At 34.3% G+C, this 21,206-nt stretch overlaps 1 long non-coding RNA gene across 2 annotated transcripts; it reads right to left on the reverse strand.

The window, feature by feature from the left end:
* Nucleotides 1–1,828: 1,828 nt before the first annotated feature.
* LOC132747218 (uncharacterized) lies at nucleotides 1,829–11,863 on the reverse strand. 2 transcript variants are annotated; one of them, XR_009628097.1, is made up of 4 exons: nucleotides 11,338–11,863; nucleotides 8,403–8,496; nucleotides 7,863–8,035; nucleotides 1,829–6,642 (listed from the first exon to the last, which is right to left on the reverse strand). It is a non-coding gene; the product is annotated as an uncharacterized LOC132747218 (long non-coding RNA). The 2 variants fall into 2 exon arrangements; XR_009628098.1 differs by lacking the exon at nucleotides 11,338–11,863 and adding an exon at nucleotides 11,048–11,066.
* Nucleotides 11,864–21,206: the final 9,343 nt, after the last annotated feature.

Genomic DNA, 21,206 nt, shown 5'->3' on the forward strand with positions numbered 1-21,206 from the left:
TGTCTGAAATGGTTGCTAAGTGAGCTTTGTGGTTCAAAATTAACTCTTTAAGGGAATGACTGGTGACATGTCCAGGGTCCGTACTCGGCAGCGAAAGCTGCATTTTGTGTCCTTATAAGTGGATAGTAAGAATAGGCTATCGATAGATAGATATTGGTAACAACAGAAAACTGAGATCTGCAGTAAGAACATGAGGTGTAATGTGTTTTTTATGAATGGTTTTGAAGCAATTCAACAAAAAAGTATATTGACCTCACAATAAATCAATTAACAATAGTTTTTTTTATATATCACCAATGTCAAGTAGCTTTTATATCTTTGACTCCCACGAACATGATGCTACTGAATTTCCTTATACCTGCCTAAAATTCAGGTAACAGTCTTTCATTATATTGATAAATACTGTATAACCATGTACCATGTGTATTACTTACTAAGGTTCCAAATTTGGTCTTTTTGAAATTCATCCCATTTTTTCAATCCTGAGTGTGCTCTACTTTCAGTATTGAAAGAAACCATTTTTTTAAATTTGACATAAAAAAAATACAATTATAATATAAGTCCCTTTTGTTACTATTTGTATATTTGTTACAATTATAAAAATCAAAGCGCTGAAAGCACTGCTGGGGGCGCATTATGTTGATTGTATAGTGGTCTATTGTTACAAGCAGATGCCATTCCTACTTTCAAAGCAGATGTCACATTTTTACTCGATTATTCGATAAGAATAAGTAGAATTATCCTAGTCATCTGAACATTGGCGTCTATCACCTCAATTTTTCCCGAAGTCCATTGACATATGGCATTGAAACTTTGCACACTTGATCCCGATCAGGCACCCATTTGTTAAAGATTGCCTATGGCTTCAAGATATTTTCGTATTCCATAGACATCTGGCTTTGAAATAAATTGAAATGTTATACATTTCTTTGCGAGCATACTAGCTAGGACTCTCTCCAATGCTTATATCTGTAGAATATTGGGTTTAAAGAAATTTTTTGGTCCTTTTGTGAACTTAAAATATTTTAAATAACCAAGGTTCTTCTATTGTCAAGCACTAAGCATATAGTTGAGTGTGCTGTCCTACCAACAGCTATTGTTTGCATACCTTGTGAAATATAACTCCTTCAAACTTTTGTTCAGTTATTATTATACAAACACAAGAACTGTCTGAGGACAGTAAGGCTCGACTATTCGAAAAAGTTGTCACAAGGGTGTTTATTGAGTATAAAAAATGCTTACCAATGAATACATAAAACTGACCGAAAAGGTACAAAGGCTTGGATTAAGATGTTTTATCAAGTAAATCACTGCTTTATTTATCATGAATGCATAAAATTGTCCCAAAAAAGGCACAAACCCTTCAGTAGTTATGGAGATAACATGCTTACAAGCAAAACTTTACCATTAAATTCTAAGTTGAAAAAGGGGAGAAAAATAAGCCTAAATTCTCGATAAAATTATGGATCTTGGTCAGTAACCTACATGTACAATTATGACCCTAAATGCATGTGAAGTTTTAATATTGTAAGCAGAGTTATCCAACTTGTCAATCTGATGTACATTGTTACTATAATAACTATTGTAAGTTTCAATTGAATATCTCAAGCAATAATTGAGATATTTGACTTTAAAATAAACTTAAACCAACGCAGACGCGGACGCTGGGTTACTACAATAGCTCTCATATTTTTCAAATAGTCGAGCTAAAAACTACCAAGTCATGGTTGAGACCATATAGTTATTCCATATATAAATATATATGTATATATCATGGAAAACATTTCAAGATGTTACAATGGATTGTAGTGTATAACAAGAAAATCAGTGTACTTTAACTTTAATCCAATAATCATACAAACATCTGTAAATAACTGGAACAAAATATTTCTTAAATAAAACCATACAAAACAAGAGGGCCATGATAGCCCTAGATCGCTCACCTGACTTATCAAACTCATCCAAACAATTACCTAGACAAACATTCTGACCAAGTCTCACGACAGGTGAGTCAAAAATGTGACCACTACAGTGTTAACAAGGATTATCCATATTTGAGAAGTGCGACCTTGTTTTTACTCAGGTGACACATATTCAAACTTGACCTAAAAATCATCAAACAAACTGTCAGACCAATTTCCAGGATACTTGGATCAAAACAGTAGCAACAAGAGTGTTAACAAGATTTTTCTATTTTTAGCTCCGGTGACCTAGTTTCACATGCGATTTCGAACTCATCCAAGCAATTACCTAGACAAGCATCCTGACCAAGTTTGATGATAATTGAGTCGAAAATGTAACCAGTAGAATGTTAACAAGGCTTTTCCATATTTGGGCGGCGTGACCTAGTTTTTCATCCGAGATGACCCATGTTGGATCTTGACTTAGAAATCATCAAAACAAACTTTTAGACCAATTAACAGAATATTTGGATCACAACAGTAGCCACTAGAGTGTTAACAAGATTTTTCTATTTTTATCTCCTGTGACCTAGTTTTTCATCCGAGATGTCCCATGTTCGATTTATTCCCAGCAATGACCTAGGCAAGTTTCCTGACCAAGTTTGCTAACAATTGAGTCAAAATTGAGACCACTAGAGTGTAGACAAGGTTTTTCTATTTTTAGCTCCTGTGACCTAGTTTTTCATCCGAGATGACCCATTTCCGAACTCATCCGAGCTATCACCTAGACAAGCATCTTAATCAAGTTTGATGATGATTGATGCAAAAATGTGACCACAAGAGTGTTAACAAGGTTTTTCTATTTCTACCCCAGGTGACCTACTTTTTCATCCAAGATGACCCATGTTCAAACTCATCCGAGCTATCAACTAGACAAACATCTTGACAAAAGTTTGATGATGACTGATGCAAAAAGGTGACTGCTAGAGTGTTAACAAGGTTTTTCTATTTTTAGCTCCGGTGACCTACTTTTTCATCCGAGATGACCCATGTTTGTACTCACCAGAGCTATCACATAGACAAGCATCTTGACCAAGTTTGATGATGATTGATGCAAAAATGTGACCGCTAGATTGTTAACAATGTTTTTCTATTTTTAGCTCCGGTGACCTACATTTTCATCTGAGATGACCCATGTTCAAACTCATCCAAGATATCAACTAGATAAGCATCCTGACCAAGTTTGATGATGATTGATGCAAAAATGTGACTGCTAGAGTGTTAACAAGGTTTTTCTATTTATAGCTCTGGTGACCTAGTTTTACATCCTAAATGACCCATGTTCGAACTCACCGAGCTATCAACCAGATAAGCATCCTGACAAAGTGTGATGATGATCGGGTCAAAAATGTGACCACTAGAGTGTTCACAAGGTTTTTCTATTTTTAGCTCCTGTGACCTAGTTTTTCATCAGAGATGACCCATGTTCAAACTCATCCAAGCAATTGACTAGACAAGCATTCTGACCAAGTTTGATGATGATTGGTTTAAAAATGTGACCACTAGAGTGTTCACAAGGTGTTTCTATTTATAGCTCCTGTGACCTACTTTTTCATCAGAGATGACCCATGTTCGAACTCATCCGAGCTATCACCTAGGCAAACATCCTGACCAAGTTTAATGATGATTGGGTCAAAAATGTGACCTCTACAGTGTTCACAAGGTTTTTCTTTTTTTAGCTCTTGTGACCTAGCCTTTCATCCGAGATGACTTATGTTCGAACTCATCCATGCTTTCAACTAGATAAGCATCCTGACCAAGTTTGATGATGATTGAGACAAGCAATTGTGGACGGACGACGGACATTCACCGATCCTTAAAGCTCACCCTGAGCAAGCTCAGGTGAGCTAAAAACCAAAAACTGATGATGACAGAACGGGTATCACTTTATGCCTATAAAATTTTTTTTGCTCAAGTGATTTTTTTTCGAAGAGCTACATGTGAAATTGCTGCCAAATATACATAAGTAAAATCTATTTCAAAGCTGCATGCATTCATATAAATATATTTTAAAAAAATCAATCTTGATTAAATAAAAAAAAAGTTCAAGGATAGCCCAAACTTGTTAATTATAAAAAAATATATATACAGAATATTATGTTGTAGTAGCTCTCTGAGGCTTTTTATTTTGCTATGAGCAGCGGTGGGAAATTGATATCTTGCGAGACTAAAGGGCGAGCTAGATAACAATTTTCCAACATTGCAAGTAGAAAAATGCATAGCCTCAGAAAGCTACTACAACATAATTTTCCTTTAATAATATACCTTTTCGTTTGAAGTATAAATGATTTTCATTATACTACACTTATATAAGAAATTTCAGAAAAAGAAATGTAGCTGTCAAGAAATAAATTATGACTGACAGATGAATACGTAATTTGTGCAAAACCAGCCACACTTTTATTATTTTGGTTGCCGTTTCCATATACTATGTTATACACAGCTAAGATCAGAACCAACATTAACAAGAACCGGTTGAACCGGGTGATGCTCCCCGAGAAGGTTCTGGACACTGGAAAGTGTAAAAAAAATGAACAAAGGGCAAAAACCCCAAAATTAGGCAAAGCGGAGTTATGTTTTTTTTTTGCACTGCACTTCTATTCAATTAGATCTATCCATCTATAAAGTTGCCTGATGATATCAGAGTTATGTCCAAGGTAAAATTCAAAGTGTAAAAATGAAATTACGGTAATAACTCCAAAATTAGACCAGGCTTTCTTTAGGTTCTTTAAGCATTGCAGTTCTATCCAATTATATCTAGCTACCTACAAAGTTTCATGTTGATATCTCTAATAGTTTTAAAGTTATGTCTCGTACAAAAGTCAAAAAGTAAAAATAAACAAAGGGCAATTACTTCAAAATAAGGCAAGGCAGAGTAATAATTCTTAAGCACTGCTTAGAGTAATGTCCCGGACAAAGTTCAAAGTGTCAAAATGATCAAAGGGCAATAACTCCAAAAGTAGGCAAGACAGTGTTACAGTTCTTGTGCACTGCAAACTTACTCAACGATATCTATCTACCTACAAAGTTTCATGTTGATATCTCTTTTACATTGAGAGTTATGTCTCAGACAAAGTTCAAAGTGTAAAAATAAACAAAGGGGGATAATTCAAAAATTAGGCAAGGGAGAGTTAAGGTTCTTGTGCACTGCTTACCAACTCAATGAAATCTATCTACCTACAAAGTTTCATGTTGATACCTCTTATAGTTTTAGAGACAAAGTTCAAAGTGTAAAATAAAGAAAGGGGGATAATTCAAAAATTAGGCAAGGCAGAGTTACGGTTCTTGTGCACTGCATACCAAGTCAATGAGATCTATCTACCTACAAAGTTTCATGTTGATACCTCTTATAGTTTAAAGGTTATGTCCCGGACAAATTTCAAAGTATAAAATAAACAAAGGGGGATTATTCAAAAATTAGGTAAGGCAGAGTTACGGTTCTTGTACACTGCATACCAAGTCAATGAGATCTATCTACCTACAAAGTTTCATGTTGATACCTCTTATACTTTTAGAGTTATGTCCCGGACAAAGTTCAAAGTGTAAAATAAACAAAGGGGTATAATTCAAAAATTAAGCAAGGCAGAGTTACGGTTCTTGTGCACTGCACACCTACTCAATTAGATCTATCTACCTACAAAGTTTCATGTTGATACCTCTTATAGTTTTAGAGTTATGTCCCGGACAAAGTTCAAAGTGTAAAAATAAACAAAGGGGAATAATTCAAAAATTAGACAAGGCAGAGTTACGGTTCTTGTGCACTGCACACCTACTCAATTAGATCTATCTACCTACAAAGTTTCATGTTGATACCTCTTATAGTTTTAGAGTTATGTCCCGGACAAAGTTCAAAGTGTAAAATAAACAAAGGGGAATAATTCAAAAATTAAGCAAGGCAGAGTTAAGGTTCTTGTGCACTGCACACCTACTCAATGAGATCTATCTACCTACAAAGTTTCATGTTAATACCTGTTGTTGTTTCAAAGTTAAGTCCCGGACAAGAAAAGGGGATGGACGGACGGACGGACAAGGCGGCGACTATATGCTCACCCGAAATTTTTTGGGGAGCATAAAAATAGTCCAGGCCTTTCATATATGGTACTGTATTTGTCTCTAACATAATACAGAATTTTCTAACCGTTGAAAACTATTTGCGCTTCAAGATAATCCTGTGTTTTAGGAAGAAAAATTTATAGGTATATAATAAATGCTGTCATTGACATTTCTTATGCTTATATTTATTATATGTATTTCTTGCAATCCTATTTATAGCTACAAATTCTATGAATTAAAATAGAAATGAAGGTAGCATGCAGACGGTGTTGATATTGTGTGATAAAAATTTAAAGATCATTGGAAATCATCCCAGTAACCGAATACTCTAAATGACCGAGTACTCGAGTATTGATTTTAGTAATTGTTGCCATCCCTAAAAAAATTAAGTACTTGACAAGATCAACTAAGATCTAAAATAAAAAACTTTGAAAACAGAATTAATTATTTTGAAAAATTCACTCTGAGCTGTATTATTTAAAATGGGTGTTCAAACACACCGAAAACATTGATAATTCATTTCATGTTCTTGGTGATGAAGTGGTGCCTCAATATAGTTATCACTGCATTCTATCTTCCCTCATAACTCCTACTATTACTGTATCTGTCAAACAAGCATCTCTGTTTTCTGAAATAGAGTTTTGAAAAAGTTTATTGCTGACCGAGATATTCCATACTTGTATGTTAACTTTTTTTCAGCATCTTTCTGTTAGAATTACTCTGATTTATAAAGGTATAAAACCAAAAAATGCGCGACCAATGCCAGAGCTCAACCCCTCTGATCAGATTTCACAAACGAGCATCTGAGTAGAACCACCGCCTTTTTTTAAAGCTAGCTGGATTGCTTTCTCACATTAAAGAATCCATATTAAATATAATAGAACATTGATAATTGCTACACAGTCTCTTTGTAAACATAAAATAAGCATGTTTTGTGTTTACATAAAGTAGCTATGTAATGTTAAAACACCACATGCTATAGTTGGTCACAATATAAATATATAGTGTTGTTAGGAAACTGACAGTTTTTTTAAGAAGGACCAAATTTTTTTTTGTCTCGTAAGAAGGAACATGGCTTCCAATGCATAGTTAATTCATTCAAATTAGACATATTCAAAAAGAATTGCATAGAATTCAATACATTTTCATGATTAAAATATTTTACTGATGAGCATAGTATATCTTTAAAGGTAAGTGGTTTAGGTGCATTACTTTGACTATGGTCACCCCAATTAAATCTATTTATTTGCTTAGTAACACAACTTTTTAAAGTCATATAAATTTGTAAATGTGAGTGATTCTGATAATCTATATACAGCTAAGTCAAGATGAGATGATTAGGTTTTACTGACTGCTTACTACATGAAGTCACTATTTCAATGTCAAATGCCTTGAGGTGAAAGGAATGAAAACTTGAATTTCAAAATACAATTTAAGTGAATTACATGTCACAAATGAGCCATGTCATGACAAAACCAACATAATGGGTTTGCGACCAGCATGGATCCAGACCAGGTTGGTCTGATCAGGATCCATGCTGTTCGCTTACAAACCTTATTACAAGTAGAGAAACTGATAGCGAACAGTATGGATCCTGATCAGACTGGGCGGATGCCCATTATGTTGGTTTCGTCATGACACGGCTAAAATGTTTTTGCTATCGACTTTTGTTCCTAAATTAACAACAGATTGCATAATGAAAAGATATTGAAATAATTAATATACAATTGGCTCTAAGTGCCAAGCTTACAGATTTTAAATAAACTTTGAGCCCTGTGTTGGCCTTTTAACATGTCAAACATTTAGAAAGTATTTATTAAGGAAAAGTGTGTACAAATAATCATGTACCTCTTCATTATATGCCCATGACATTGAAAAAACATTGTGTCATCTGTTTACTTCAAGGTTAGTCACATTGACAGTATCACATTTTAGACTTCATCTCTCGTGATTCCATTCATAAAAAGCATCCTCAAAATGGGTCCTCTTAATTTCACATTCATCAATCTGACAAAAACCTCCTGGAAAAGAAGTTAGAAACATATGCCACTAATTATGTCAGTTAATGTCAAAATAAATACTTTGAGAAACTATTTGGTCAAAATTGTAAATATACAAAGATTTTCAAACCAAATATATATATAACAATGAACATTTCCTTTTTAACTTTTTCTAACATATATAATGTATGGTCTTACTTGAAGAAAATGTTTGCCCGTGTGACCGAAAAGGGATTAAGGACCATTACTATTGTTTTTCCTTTTGTTTATTAAAGGGCCATGGCCCCATATTCTATTGTTATGGAATGAATTCTATTGTTCTCTTTTGTTATGCTACAGTAAGATGGATATATATATCAAAGTCAGAAAAAAGCTAACATGTTTTTACCTTAATGGCCTGTATAATTATGTTTCACAGCTTCTCAGCAAACAACCAACTGAGCCACAATTGAAATCTAACAAACAAGCCTTTATTCACAAACCTGAAATAAAAACTTTTCCTAATCAATACAATAGTTCTTTTAATTTATTACATACTTCATTGAAACATTAAGAAATATTGATAAAGTAAAATGCTCATTTTCATTTCCTGTATTTTCAATGTAATTATTCATTTTTTCATTGCGTATTTTCACAAGTGTCTCCTAAATTTAGCCTATACACAATAGACTGTAAAGAATAATAGGGCAATTTCTTTATAATTTCAAGTATTTATAGTCGAAACAGTCCTTTTTAAAGGCATATATATGGGTAAGTTGAATGTTGCATGTCCAGATATGATTGACTAACAATAATTATTGTAAAAGTGAGTAATAATTGTCGGAATCATAGCTCAATCGGTAGAGAACATAGCTCGAGGTTACCAGATTTCAAAAAAAAAAAAATTATTAATTTTGTTCTGACATGTCAGGAACAACTTAGACATGTCAGGAACAACTTGAAATTTAAATGAGTTTTTCGTTTGATTGATTTTTGTTACCTATCTTACTTTTTCATTGAAGTATCTTTACCTTCTTAAAAATTATGCCCAAATCTCATTTCTTTCTCTTTTTTTTTTAAACTTCTTTTCATGAATTTAATATGAATATTTTCAACAGATTTTAAAATAATCAAAATACAACACTGTTAAGCATATATAACTGTTGTCAGGATTAAGTTTTGTTTCATCAAAAAAAAACTTGAATAGAAAATAGAACAGTTTCCACCTGTAGTTTGGAACCCACTAACTGAATTCACTTTTATATCAATATTATGCAGTCTTAAACTTATTTCACTAGTAAGTCAAATGATTTATTATCTCAAACAATGTAATTACATGTAGTATAAGTTTTATGGAAATAATGTGGTTAATCACTTGCAGTTAATCAAGGCTTGACAAATCCACTTGTCCGCTCATAAATGATAAATACGAGTAAAAATGACTCTGGACAAGTTAATCTCCCAAAAATGCCCATCCTGCAGGACATGTGAAATTTCTAGCATAAATTAATCAAATTTCAATTCAATTCTTTTGAAACCATTTTTCAAGTTTTACTAGTAGGACAGAGCACAAAATAATTCCCCTGTGTTTGATGGGCAAAACTGATGTTGATTTGTTGAATGCAACGCTTAATTCTGTCTGATTCTATTTTGTAAAAACTTACTAAAAGCCCGTGCGGCGATTCCAGTATGTTCCACAAAATTTTTTTAAAATGTCACAATGCAATATTTGGCAAATGTTTAGCCAGAAAGAAGTAAGTTAAACAGTGTCTTCAAAAAAGAAAAAATGTCTTCAAAAAAGAAAAATGAGTCAGAACGTGTAGGAAATTTATATTTTTTAAGCATTGTTGTTGTTGTTGTTTTTCGTTTTTCAATCCCTGATATATTATTTGTAGTATTTGTAACTATTATCTATTCTATTTGTAATAGAACAGCATTTTTCCCTTATAAAACTATTTACATTCCCAATAAAAAAAGACAGCAAATTTTCAAATGTTTTATTTTTAAAGTCCCAAAATTACTGTCAAAATTCCCATCCAAAATTGGCATATATAAAATGGATGATTTCATATTGATAAGTGATATGTGATAAAAACCAAGTATAACTACATCTGACAGAGCAATATTTGTACCTAGTTCATTTTATACTTCCGAACATTATTTATGTACATGTACTCATTTTTTTCACTCCAATAAGAAATCAATATATTATGCATGGTTTAACTTTAAATGTGTATAAATATTATGCATAATTCTCATGTCTCCCTGGATAAAATTCTAAATTAACCATGTGGCATGAATATCTGTCAGTTATGTAGTATCAATTTGAGTCAAAACGCATTTTTCCAAAAAAAAATTGTACTGGTAGCGTATAGATGTTACACAGAACTAAGCAAATGTCAGGGTTTTTCAATGCTAATCCCCAGTGTAAATATAATTATAACCTTACTCAAATTTTTTAAAATGAGGGGTGAAGTGTCTGCAAAAAAGGGCCTAGGGTGAAGTGTCTGGGGGGTGAAGTGTCTGTAAGCCGAGGTGATGGACAAGGCAAGACATGTCGATTTTTTTTAGCTTATTATGAAGTTGCAGTACATGAGAGACTGGCACATGATGAATCAGCACATAAATAAAACAATCTAGTGTTCTGTGGTTTCTAAGTGTCATACCTCAGCTCTTTTCCTTATTACAATGAAATTTTACATGATTGTTATCCACCGCTGGTTTGTTTTAAGCAGTGAATGATAGGTACCGTTTCAGCAGATTTCGCAAAGAGGGTACAAATATGGATTATGCATCGTGGATCCAGTTCATTCTTTGAGAAAATGTAATAAGACATCATTACTGAACTTGTATATTTTTTATTTAAAAAATCTGTAAGGTAAGCATCAACAATATGTATACGCTAGATGTAAATAACTCACCTCCAAAAAATATATAAAAAAAAAAATGGGTCAAAAATGTCTGGGTAGGAAATGGTTTGAGGGAGGACTTTCAAGGGAAGGAACTGCTAAACTTAAAATTTGATAAGGTCAATTCAGTACAAAAAAGCTTTACCCGATAATGGCCGATTGTGAAGAAAATTTGTAAAAAATACAGCTTTTGATTGCAACTTAAATATCAACGTTATGAAATATAAACAATGAACTGATGAACATCAGTCATCTTGAATAACGTTGTATTTAAAGTCATATCCGGTATTAAGTCCTTGTATTTTTTGTAAGCAACCAGAATCGCCAACGATTTGACGACGATTTCGCCACTGATAAATGGATAAATGCACAACAAGCAAAGTTATACAACATTTAGGTAAATGGGAGATAAGGTTTTTGTAAAATAAAACTTACAACTCGTTTTAACACGTGGAAATTCTATATAAACTTCTCAATCTTTCACGGATGAACTTGTAAACAATGGCGATTGCGGTAAAATGACGTAAGGGCGAAAATAGTTCGTATTCATACGCATGCATTGTTTTTCTTAAATTTACACTTATGAAGCATTAGGCCCTATAAGCTTTAAAGTTAGCTGATCTGAAATCCGTATTCCATTACTTGCTAAATTTTTGAGTTCTATGACACTTAATTAACTTGTGACTACATGTAATTTGTACTATATTTATGCAAGTACTTTGGCTATGATCGACCGCTGGCGTAGTAATATTAAAATCGCGTAAAGCAAAAATATACATACAATTTTAAAAGACGATTGCTAAATTTAGTACAAAATTGGCCAGTCAATTTTAAAATAGATAGGGAACTATGATTTTGGAGTTACTGCGAAGTTTTGGAACTATTTTGCTTAGCGTAGGTAGCTGACTAATTGTGTTCACATCATAGTAAATCTGAATTTGTCGTTATTACATTGGGGGCGCATTGCGCATGCGCCCCCAATAAACAAGAGCCATGTCAACATGGCCATCACCCGCCGAATGTGTTTGCTCATTGGAAGAATGTATATGTAGTAGAGCAGAATAATTCCATTTTAAGAGGTCTTTTGGTAATGAAAACTGATGGCTGAAGTAATTACAGATTTGAAATCTATGTGAATACTGATGGCTGAAAATAACAAAGGGCAATAACTGAAAAATAATGCAGGTTAGAGTTATCATTCTTGTGTGCTGCACCCCCTCCCCCCCTCAGTAAAATCTATCCACCTATGAAGTTTCAAGTTGATACCTCAAATACTTTTTGAGATAAGCTCCAGACAAAATAGTATGAAAAAGAACAAAGGGCAATAACTCAAAAATTATATAGGGAAGAGTTATCATTCTTGCGCACAACACTCCTCCTCAATAAGATCTATCCACCTATGACATTTCATGTTGACATCTCAAACACTTTTGAGTTATGCTCCACTCAGGTGAAAAATTAAGTATGAAAAATAACAAAGGGCAATAACTCAAAAATTATAAAAGGTAGAGTTATCATTCTTGTACACTACACACCTCCTGAGTTAGATCTATGCACCTATGAAGTTTCATGTTGATATCTCAAAGGCCTTTTGAGTTATGCTCTGGACAAAAATCAATTTTGAAATATAACAAAGGGCAATAACTAAACAATTATGCAGGATAGAGTTATCATTCTTGTGCACTGTACTCCTCCTCAATGAGATCCATCTAGCTATGAAGTTTCAAGTTGATACCTCAAATACTTTTTGAGATAAGCTCCCGACAAAATAGTATGAAAAAGAACAAAGGGCAATTACTCAAAAATTGTGAAGGGAAGAGTTATCATTCTTGCACACAGCATTCCTCATCCACCTATGACATTTCATGTTGACATTTCAAACACTTTTGAGTTATGCTCCACTCTGGTGAAAAATTAGGTATGAAAAATAACAAAGGGCAATAACTCAAAAATTATGAAAGGTAGAGTTATCATTCTTATGCACTGCACTCCTCCTGAGTGAGATCTATGCACCTATGAAGTTTCATGTTAATATCTCAAAGGCTTTTTGAGTTATGCTCTGGACAATATTAATTTTGAAAAATACCAAAGGGCAATAACTCAAAAATTATGTAAAGTAGAGTTATCATTCTTGTGCACTGCACTCCTCCTCAATGAGGTCTATCTACCTATGAAGTTTCAAGGTGATAACTCAAATACTTTTCGAGATATGCTCCGGACAAAAATGTTGGACGGAAGGATGGAAGGTCGAATGGACGGATGGAGACTATTACTATATCCTGGCCGCCTTTTCGGCGGGGAAAAAAAACAGACTTTGATATTTTTATCATCTTATGTTACTGACTACAGTAGTGAAACAAACAGAAAACAGTACAGTCATGTCACATAACATTTACAAGGAAGGCATCAGTGAAAACACTTTTTTTTAAATGAAATATCTGGCCGTCTCTTTTTAATTATGGACAGTACATAATATAAGTATAATTATGCAAAAAATGGTTTACAAAACATTCGAAAAAAATCTGCAATAGTTCTTAATCTGAATATAACATGACCTGTGTGTAGGAATAATTTGGTAAGGTATCTGTAATGAGCGTATTTTTTGCGCGGAGCTTCTCAATTGCTGCATTGCAGCAACATTGGTACTTGTTTAATATAGTTTTATATAGGAGGAATCGGCCAGGGATTTCAGATTTAATTTGCAATTAATGACGAGTTTGTTATCAGCAAGTTCGTTATAAGTGGAGTTGACTGTACCAATTCCTCTCACTTTCAGCACAATATCCAAATAAAACCAAAAAAATCCTTGTCTTTTGTTTAATTTTTTTGTGTCATTTACAAAATTTGGTCTAATCTCCCCCATAGATAAACCATGAAAAAAATTGATTAATAATTAAAGAAACAATGGTTAAGTTGAAGTGAAAAAATATAAGAAAAACGTATTACAATGACCGCAAAATTTTATGCACAACTTTATTTATTTAAAAGGATGAACTGCCTTATCATGAATATGTATAAAAATTTATTAAGACAACAATATCTTTTTAAAGAAAAGTGCATGCAAATGTATTATAGAACTAGAGGATGCTTTTGTAAAAAAGCGCATGTCTCCCCCACTGCTGAGAATAACTGTGAATGGAAACAGGAATGGAAATGGAGAAATTGACCAACGGTCACTGTGACCTTGACCTTTGACCTACTGACCCCAAAAACAATAGGGATCATCTGCTCTATAAGACCAATCATCCTATGAAGTTTGAGGGCTGTAGGTCAAAAGGAACTCTAGTTATCATCCGGAAACGAGAAATTGACCAACGGTCACTGTGACCTTGACCTTTGAACTACTGACCCCAAAAACAATAGGGATCATCTGCTCAATAAGACCAATCATCCTATGAAGTTTGAGGTCTGTAGGTCTAAAGGAACTCTAGTTATCATCCGGAAACGAGAAATTGACCAACGGTCAGTGTGACCTTGACCTTTGACCTACTGACCCCAAAAACAATAGGGATCATCAGCTCTATAAGACCAATCATCCTATGAAGTTTGAGGGCTGTAGGTCAAAAGGAACTCTAGTTATCATCCGGAAACGAGAAATTGACCAACGGTCACTGTGACCTTGACCTTTGAACTACTGACCCCAAAAACAATAGGGATCATCTGCTCAATAAGACCATTCATCCTATGAAGTTTGAGAGCTGTAGGTCAAAAGGAACTCTAGTTATCGTCCGGAAACGAAGAATGGACGGACGGACTGACTGACGGACGGACGGACTGACGGACGGACGGACAGGGCAAAAACAATATGTCTCCCCCCGAGGTGGGGGAGACATAATTAACAAGCAATTATCATAGTATTGCAAGCAATCCTAAAGTCCCCTACCGGTTAGAACCCCAGCAACATTCTCAAGGACCTGTTGAAGACCATTCAATTATGCCATTGTGGAAGAAACATGAATGAACAATAAATCTTTTAAGTTACTAGTTTATCTGTATCAAAGTATATAATGTGTTAAGTTTTCATGTCTAATAAGGAAATTATTTTATACAACAGATAATCAAAAGATACAATTTTCTCAGGATGAATATGTATAACTAATGTTTCAACTTTTCTTTATTTTAAGTAAATTTGCTGGAAAAGTTCCAAGACCTTTAAAAGTTAAATCTCAGTTTTTAGGGACGGCCAGACAGACAGACAGACTTAAACTAAAGAGGAGATAACTCTTGAAATGAAGCTGCTAGACTTATGAACATCATTTATTTATAGTAACATACGTCACAATATTCTGTAACCTCTTTTTAAGTACTTCAGTAATCAGTTTTCTTTGAAATATATCTTGATGAAGGTCTTGAAAGACCGAAACCGGTAGATCCTAGAATAAACCAGTTACAAACCATCCTGATGTTTGATGTGTGTTCTCTCCTCTTGATTTACATATTAATTGTTACATCAGGATTAACTAAAAATATGTCCATAGGACACGGGTGGCCCCAAACTCCACTGTTTTGTCAATCTTATGACTCTAGGTCATTTTTTATTTCTTTTTTTTTGGGGGGGGGGGGGCTACATGTGCCACAAGTTGAAAACTAAAAATCTTTTACTAAGTAAAGGGCAAGAACTTTACAAACAAATCCACAAGCGAAATGCCAGGTGCACAACTTCACATGTTGAGCAACATTCCTGTAAAGTTTCATAACCCTTGGTCAAACACTTCTTGAGCTGTGTGAAACAAGTTGAAACAAGTTGAAAATTGCAAATTTTTACTAAGTCAAGGGCAATAATTTTGACAAAACAGAATAAATTCACAAGTGAAACCCAAGGTGCACAATTTCACATGCCGAGCAACATTTCTGTAAAGTTTCATGACCCTAGGTCAAACACTCTTGAGCTATGAGCCACTCAAGTTAAAAATTGCAAATTTTTACGAAGTCAAGGTCAATTACTTTGACAAAACAGAATAAATTCACAAGCGAAAACCCAAGGTGCACAACTTCACATGCTGAGCAACATTCCTGTAAAGTTTCATAACTCTAGGTCAAATACTTTTTGAGCTGCCTGTGACCCAAAATGAGAACAGACTGAGGGATGGATGGACAAGGGTAAATCTAAATGCCCCCCACCCCTATAGTGGGGGGCTCAATAATTATAAACACCCCCCCCCCCTCCATAGTTGGGGCACAATAATCATAAACCCAGAAGCTAGACTTATACAAGAGGGCCATGATGGCCCTGTGGTCGCTCACCTGTATATAGGCCCCTGGAGCGGGGCCAGTTTAAACCCAAGGCTTTTATTTGAACAAACTTGGAAGACACCCATTAGAAGATGTTTCATGATGTAAAGTTTTTACTACACACATATAATGAAAAACAATGACCTTTCCACCCCCCACCCCCTGGCAGGGCCAATTTTAATCCAAAGGCTTTTATTTGAACAAACTTGGTAGACACCCATAAGATGTTTCATGCTGAACATCTAAGCTCTAGCTCGTTGGGTTTTTTAAAAGAACATTTTTTTTAAGTTTTTACTATACACATATAGTTAAATACAATGAAACCCCTGGGGCGGGACCAATTTTGACCCCAGGGCTTTTATTTGAACAATCTTGGTAGACACTCATTAGAAGACGTTTCATGCTTAATATCTTAGCTCTAGCTCTTTGGGTTCTTTAAAAGAAGATTTTTTTAAGTTTTCACTATATGCATATAGGGAAAATCAATGACCCCCTGGGGCAAGGCTAATTTTGACCCCAGTACTTTTATTTGAACAAACTTGGTAGACACCCATTAAAAGATGTTTCATGCTAAATATCTTAGCTCTAGCTCTTTGGGTTCTTTAAAAGAATTTTTTTTAAGTTTTTACTATATGCATATAGGGAAAATCAATGACCCCCTGGGGCGGGGCCAATTTTGACCCCAGGGCTTTTATTTGAACAATCTTGGTGGACACTTATTAGAAGATGTTTCATGCCAAATATCTTAGCTCTTGCTCTTTGGGTTCTTTAAAAGAAGATTTTTTTAAGTTTTTACTATATGCATATAGGGAAAATCAATGACCCCCTGGGGTGGGCCAATTTTGACCCCAGGGCTTTTATTTGAACAAACTTGGTAGACATCGATTAGAAGATGTTTCATGCTAAATATCTCAGTTCTAGCTTTTTGGGTTCTTTAAAAGAATTTTTTTTAAGTTTTTACTATATGCAAATAGGGAAAATCAATGACCCCCAGGGGCGGGGCCAATTTTGACCCCAGGGATTTTATTTGAACAAATTTGGTAGACATCCATTAGAACATGTTTCATGCTTAATATCTAAGCTCTAGCTCTTTGGGTTTTTTAGAAGAAGATTTTTTAAGTTTTTACTATAATGCATATAGGGAAAATCAATGACCCCTTGGGGCGGGGCCAATTTTGACCCCAGGACTTTTATTTGAACAATCTTGGTAGACACTTATTAGAAGATGTTTCATGCTTAATATCTTAGCTTTAGCTCTTTGGGTTCTTTAAAAGAAGATTTTTTTTAAGTTTTTACTATATGCATATAGGGAAAATCAATTACACACTGGGGCGGGGCCAATTTTGACCCCAGGGATTTTATTTGAACAATCTTGGTAGACACTCACTAGAAGATGTTTCATGCTTAATATCTTAGCTCTAGCTCTTTGGGTTTTCTAGAAGAAGATGTTTAAAGTTTTTTCTTTTGGTTGCCATGGCAACCAGAGTTCTGCCTGGAATCGAATTCTTTGAACAACTTTGTTAAGGCTTCACACAAGAAACATCCCTGTGAAGTTTCATTATGATCTGCCTTATGGTTTCAGAGGAGATGTCGTTTGAAAAGTGTGAACGGACAACGTACGACGGACGACGGACGAAGAGTGATCCTAATAGCTCACCCTGAGCATATGCTCAGGTGAGCTAAAAACTAATCACATAATATGATGTAAGTGTTAATAATGAACATATATTGAAATTTGAAGTAAATCCATGAAGAAACAAGATTAATTGAATAAAAAAGGAAAATAAAAGTTAACAGGGAAGATTATTCTGGAAATGTAACCTTGTCATATTATAATGATCTGGGAATTTGAAGTTTGAAGTAAATGAGGGAAAAAAAATAATTCATAGAAAAAAATCTAAGTTCAAGGGGTGGGGGGGGGGAGGAGCATACTGCTGGAAATAGTCAAGCTAGATATTGAATCTTCCCACATGATTTGAGTCATAATAAGGAACATTAATACATGTACTTGAAGTAGACATCTTAAAATATTTTAATAAAAAAGTTATAGAAAACTACATTTTTTTAAAGAACTTTCCTGATTTCAAGGATGATATTTCTGGTAAGTGAAAGAAATATAAACCTTGCAACATATGATGTGAGTGATAATAAAAAACTTGTATCATAGTTTGGAGACCTTTCTGTTGAAAATGTGTCAGGGTTAAATCGTATACATATACATGCACAGTGCGTTAACTGGAGTGCGGGTATTAGTTACCCGCACTCCAGAGCATGCCCATTGATTGGCTCATTTTTGCTGGGGTTTACATATTGTGACGGCAGTGAAAGTGAAATCGACAGAAATGTCATATTTAGATGCTCGTTCATTGGTTCATTTTTGCCGGGGTTTCATATTGTAACAACAGGGAACGTGTTTTTATGTTTGACTATGATACAAAAGAGAAAGAACACCAAAACACTCGGTAATCTGATTAATACTCGGGGGGCTACGCCCCCTCGTACAAATCAGATAACCTCGTGTTTTGGTGCTCTTTCTATTACATATAGTTAAAGTTTGAAGTAATACATTAAGAAATAAAGAAGTTATACATAAACAAACATTTTTTCTAAGAGAAGGGGAGGTAAATCTAACTAGAACTGCCACTGTCATGGCGTGAATACCCCCGCATATCACTTTGTCAGAATCAACAGTGACCATTGAGAGCTCAAAGAAAACCTCCCTGGAAAATCTGAGCCAGTGCATTGTTAAGTTATGTATTCGACATCCTTCAAATGTGAAAATGTCAAAATCAATACACTGCGGACAGGCATTCTTAAGCATTTGAGCAGACAAGCTTATTATAGTAAAATCGTTGTGACCTTGACCTTTAACACAGTCACCTTAAAAATCAAAAGGGGTTATCTTCTAGTCATAAACAACCCCAATACCAAATATGAAGACTGCTGACCAAAGCCTTCTTAAGCAATTGTGCGGACAAGCTATTTTTAGTCAAGGTCCCTGTGACCTTGACCTTTGACCCAGTGACTTCAAAATCAATAGGTGTCACTTAATGGTCATGATAAACCTCCATGCCAAATATGAAGACTGTGGGTCAAAGGATTCTTAAGTTATTGGCAAGCTTTTTGAAGTCAAGGCCCCTGTGACCTTGACCTTTGCCCTGGTGACCTCAAAATCAATAGGGGTCATCTACTAATCTTGACTAACCTCCATGCCATGTGCATAATCTCTATATCTATCCATAGTATAAGTTTTTTAAAGATATTATCCGTATTTTTTTATTTATCACAAAAACATGTCTTGCCATATTTTAAGTCAATTTGTTGCCATAGCAACCAAATTTTCAAACATAGATGTGCACAATCTCCAGACTGCCATCTATCCATGCAATGTATTTCAAGTTTCATAAAAATGTTTTCAGAACTTTTTGCGGGATCCAGTTTTTGTGTTATATTTGCCATATTTTAAATCTATATGTTACCATAACAACCAAATGTTTCAACATAGGAAGAAAAGAAAAATGCATGCATAATCTTCAGACTTCCATCTACCCATATTTTAAGTTTCACAAAAAATATTTTCAGTACTTTTTGCGTTATCAAGGGATCCAGTTTTGTGGATGGGTGGATCGATGGATGGACGGTTTGAAGAATGGACATGCTCAAAGTCTGGTATATAACCCAGCAAACACCTGACGTTGACACAACGTTGGATCAAGGTTGAAAATTGGTCGCGACGTCGGCGACCTTCACACAACATCAAGCCAATGTTGAAACCCCAACGTCTCACAAACGTTTCATTTTGACATCGACTCGACGTCGGATTTTGGTCGGTAATCTGACAATTGGTAAATTTAATTTATAAAACCAATATATTAAAAAAGCATAAACAGTGGAATTTTAAGGTTTTTTTTAGAAAAGGGAAAATTATTAAAATTTTTTTTGCCTAAAACAAAACAAAAACCAGTGTCACGGGGGGTTTGGGTACCGGGACGATATTCGATAGGTAGCGCTCCGCAGCACCCCGTATTTTAAAATTATTTGCTTCTATTTTCTTTTTTTTAAAAATTAAATTTTTCTCCCTTTTACTTTTGTCTCAAGAAGTGTTTAAATAATTAAAAATGAAGTTTTGTATCATTTTTTTTGGGCTTTTATTTTATAAATGGTTTAAAAATTTAATTTTTGGGGTTTTTTTTTCGAATTTTAAAATCTTATCGGATTTGAAAAATTTAAATTTTATTGCCTTTTTACGGACAAAAACCCTTTGAAGGTTGACAGGGAAAATTTTTAATTCCAAAAAATAAAAAAGGTAGGCCCAAAAAGTTTATTTTTTTTGTTTTTAAAGCTTAAATTTTCCGCATGTTTGCAATTTGGGTTTTTGACGGGTTTTAAATTATCATTGTAAGTTTTCCATGGGGGAAAAAATTTAAAGTCCCCAAAGATTTTTGGCCCTTTTAAATTTTTTCGATCCCCTCGTTAGAGCATTTATAATTTGCTTTTTGAACCCTTTTTTATTATCGGGGTATTTTTTTCCCCATAAAAATCGGGCCATTGCCAAAAATTTTTTTTTTTGCATTCCCCAAAGGTATGGGAAATAATAGGGAAAAATTTAAAACAAAAAAAGGTTTAAAGCAGACGGTTTTAATTTTGAAAACTATTTTTTCAAATGCTGGGATATAAAAATTTCTTTTTTTCTTATCAAAAATGAATTTCCCCTTTTATGGGCCCGTCATTACACATGTATCAGATAACTGTAGGGTCTCAAGCACAGTTTGATTTTGATGTCTGTGTAGTTGTTTAACTACAGGTTGTTATAAGTGGCTACTCTTTTGTTCTCTCTATTGTTCTTTTAGCCAGGTAAGAGAAACAGTAGCAACATTAGAGCTTACTAAATGAAGAGCAACAGAGCTTACTTAATGAAGAGCATCCCCAAAGGAAATTTACTCTTCCCATAGCCCTTCTAAGTATAATCTACATGTTTTGAACAGACAGAACAGACCCTAAAACGTCCCCTCCCCAGTATAAAGCCAGTTAGGTAGACTAAATTTAACATAATCAGGTCCCCCAAAACTTTT

Source organism: Ruditapes philippinarum, unplaced genomic scaffold (genome assembly GCF_026571515.1).
Source record: "Ruditapes philippinarum isolate M1 unplaced genomic scaffold, ASM2657151v2 ctg9299_1_1_1_1, whole genome shotgun sequence".
In the NCBI taxonomy this organism is placed as follows: Eukaryota; Metazoa; Mollusca; class Bivalvia; order Venerida; family Veneridae; genus Ruditapes; species Ruditapes philippinarum.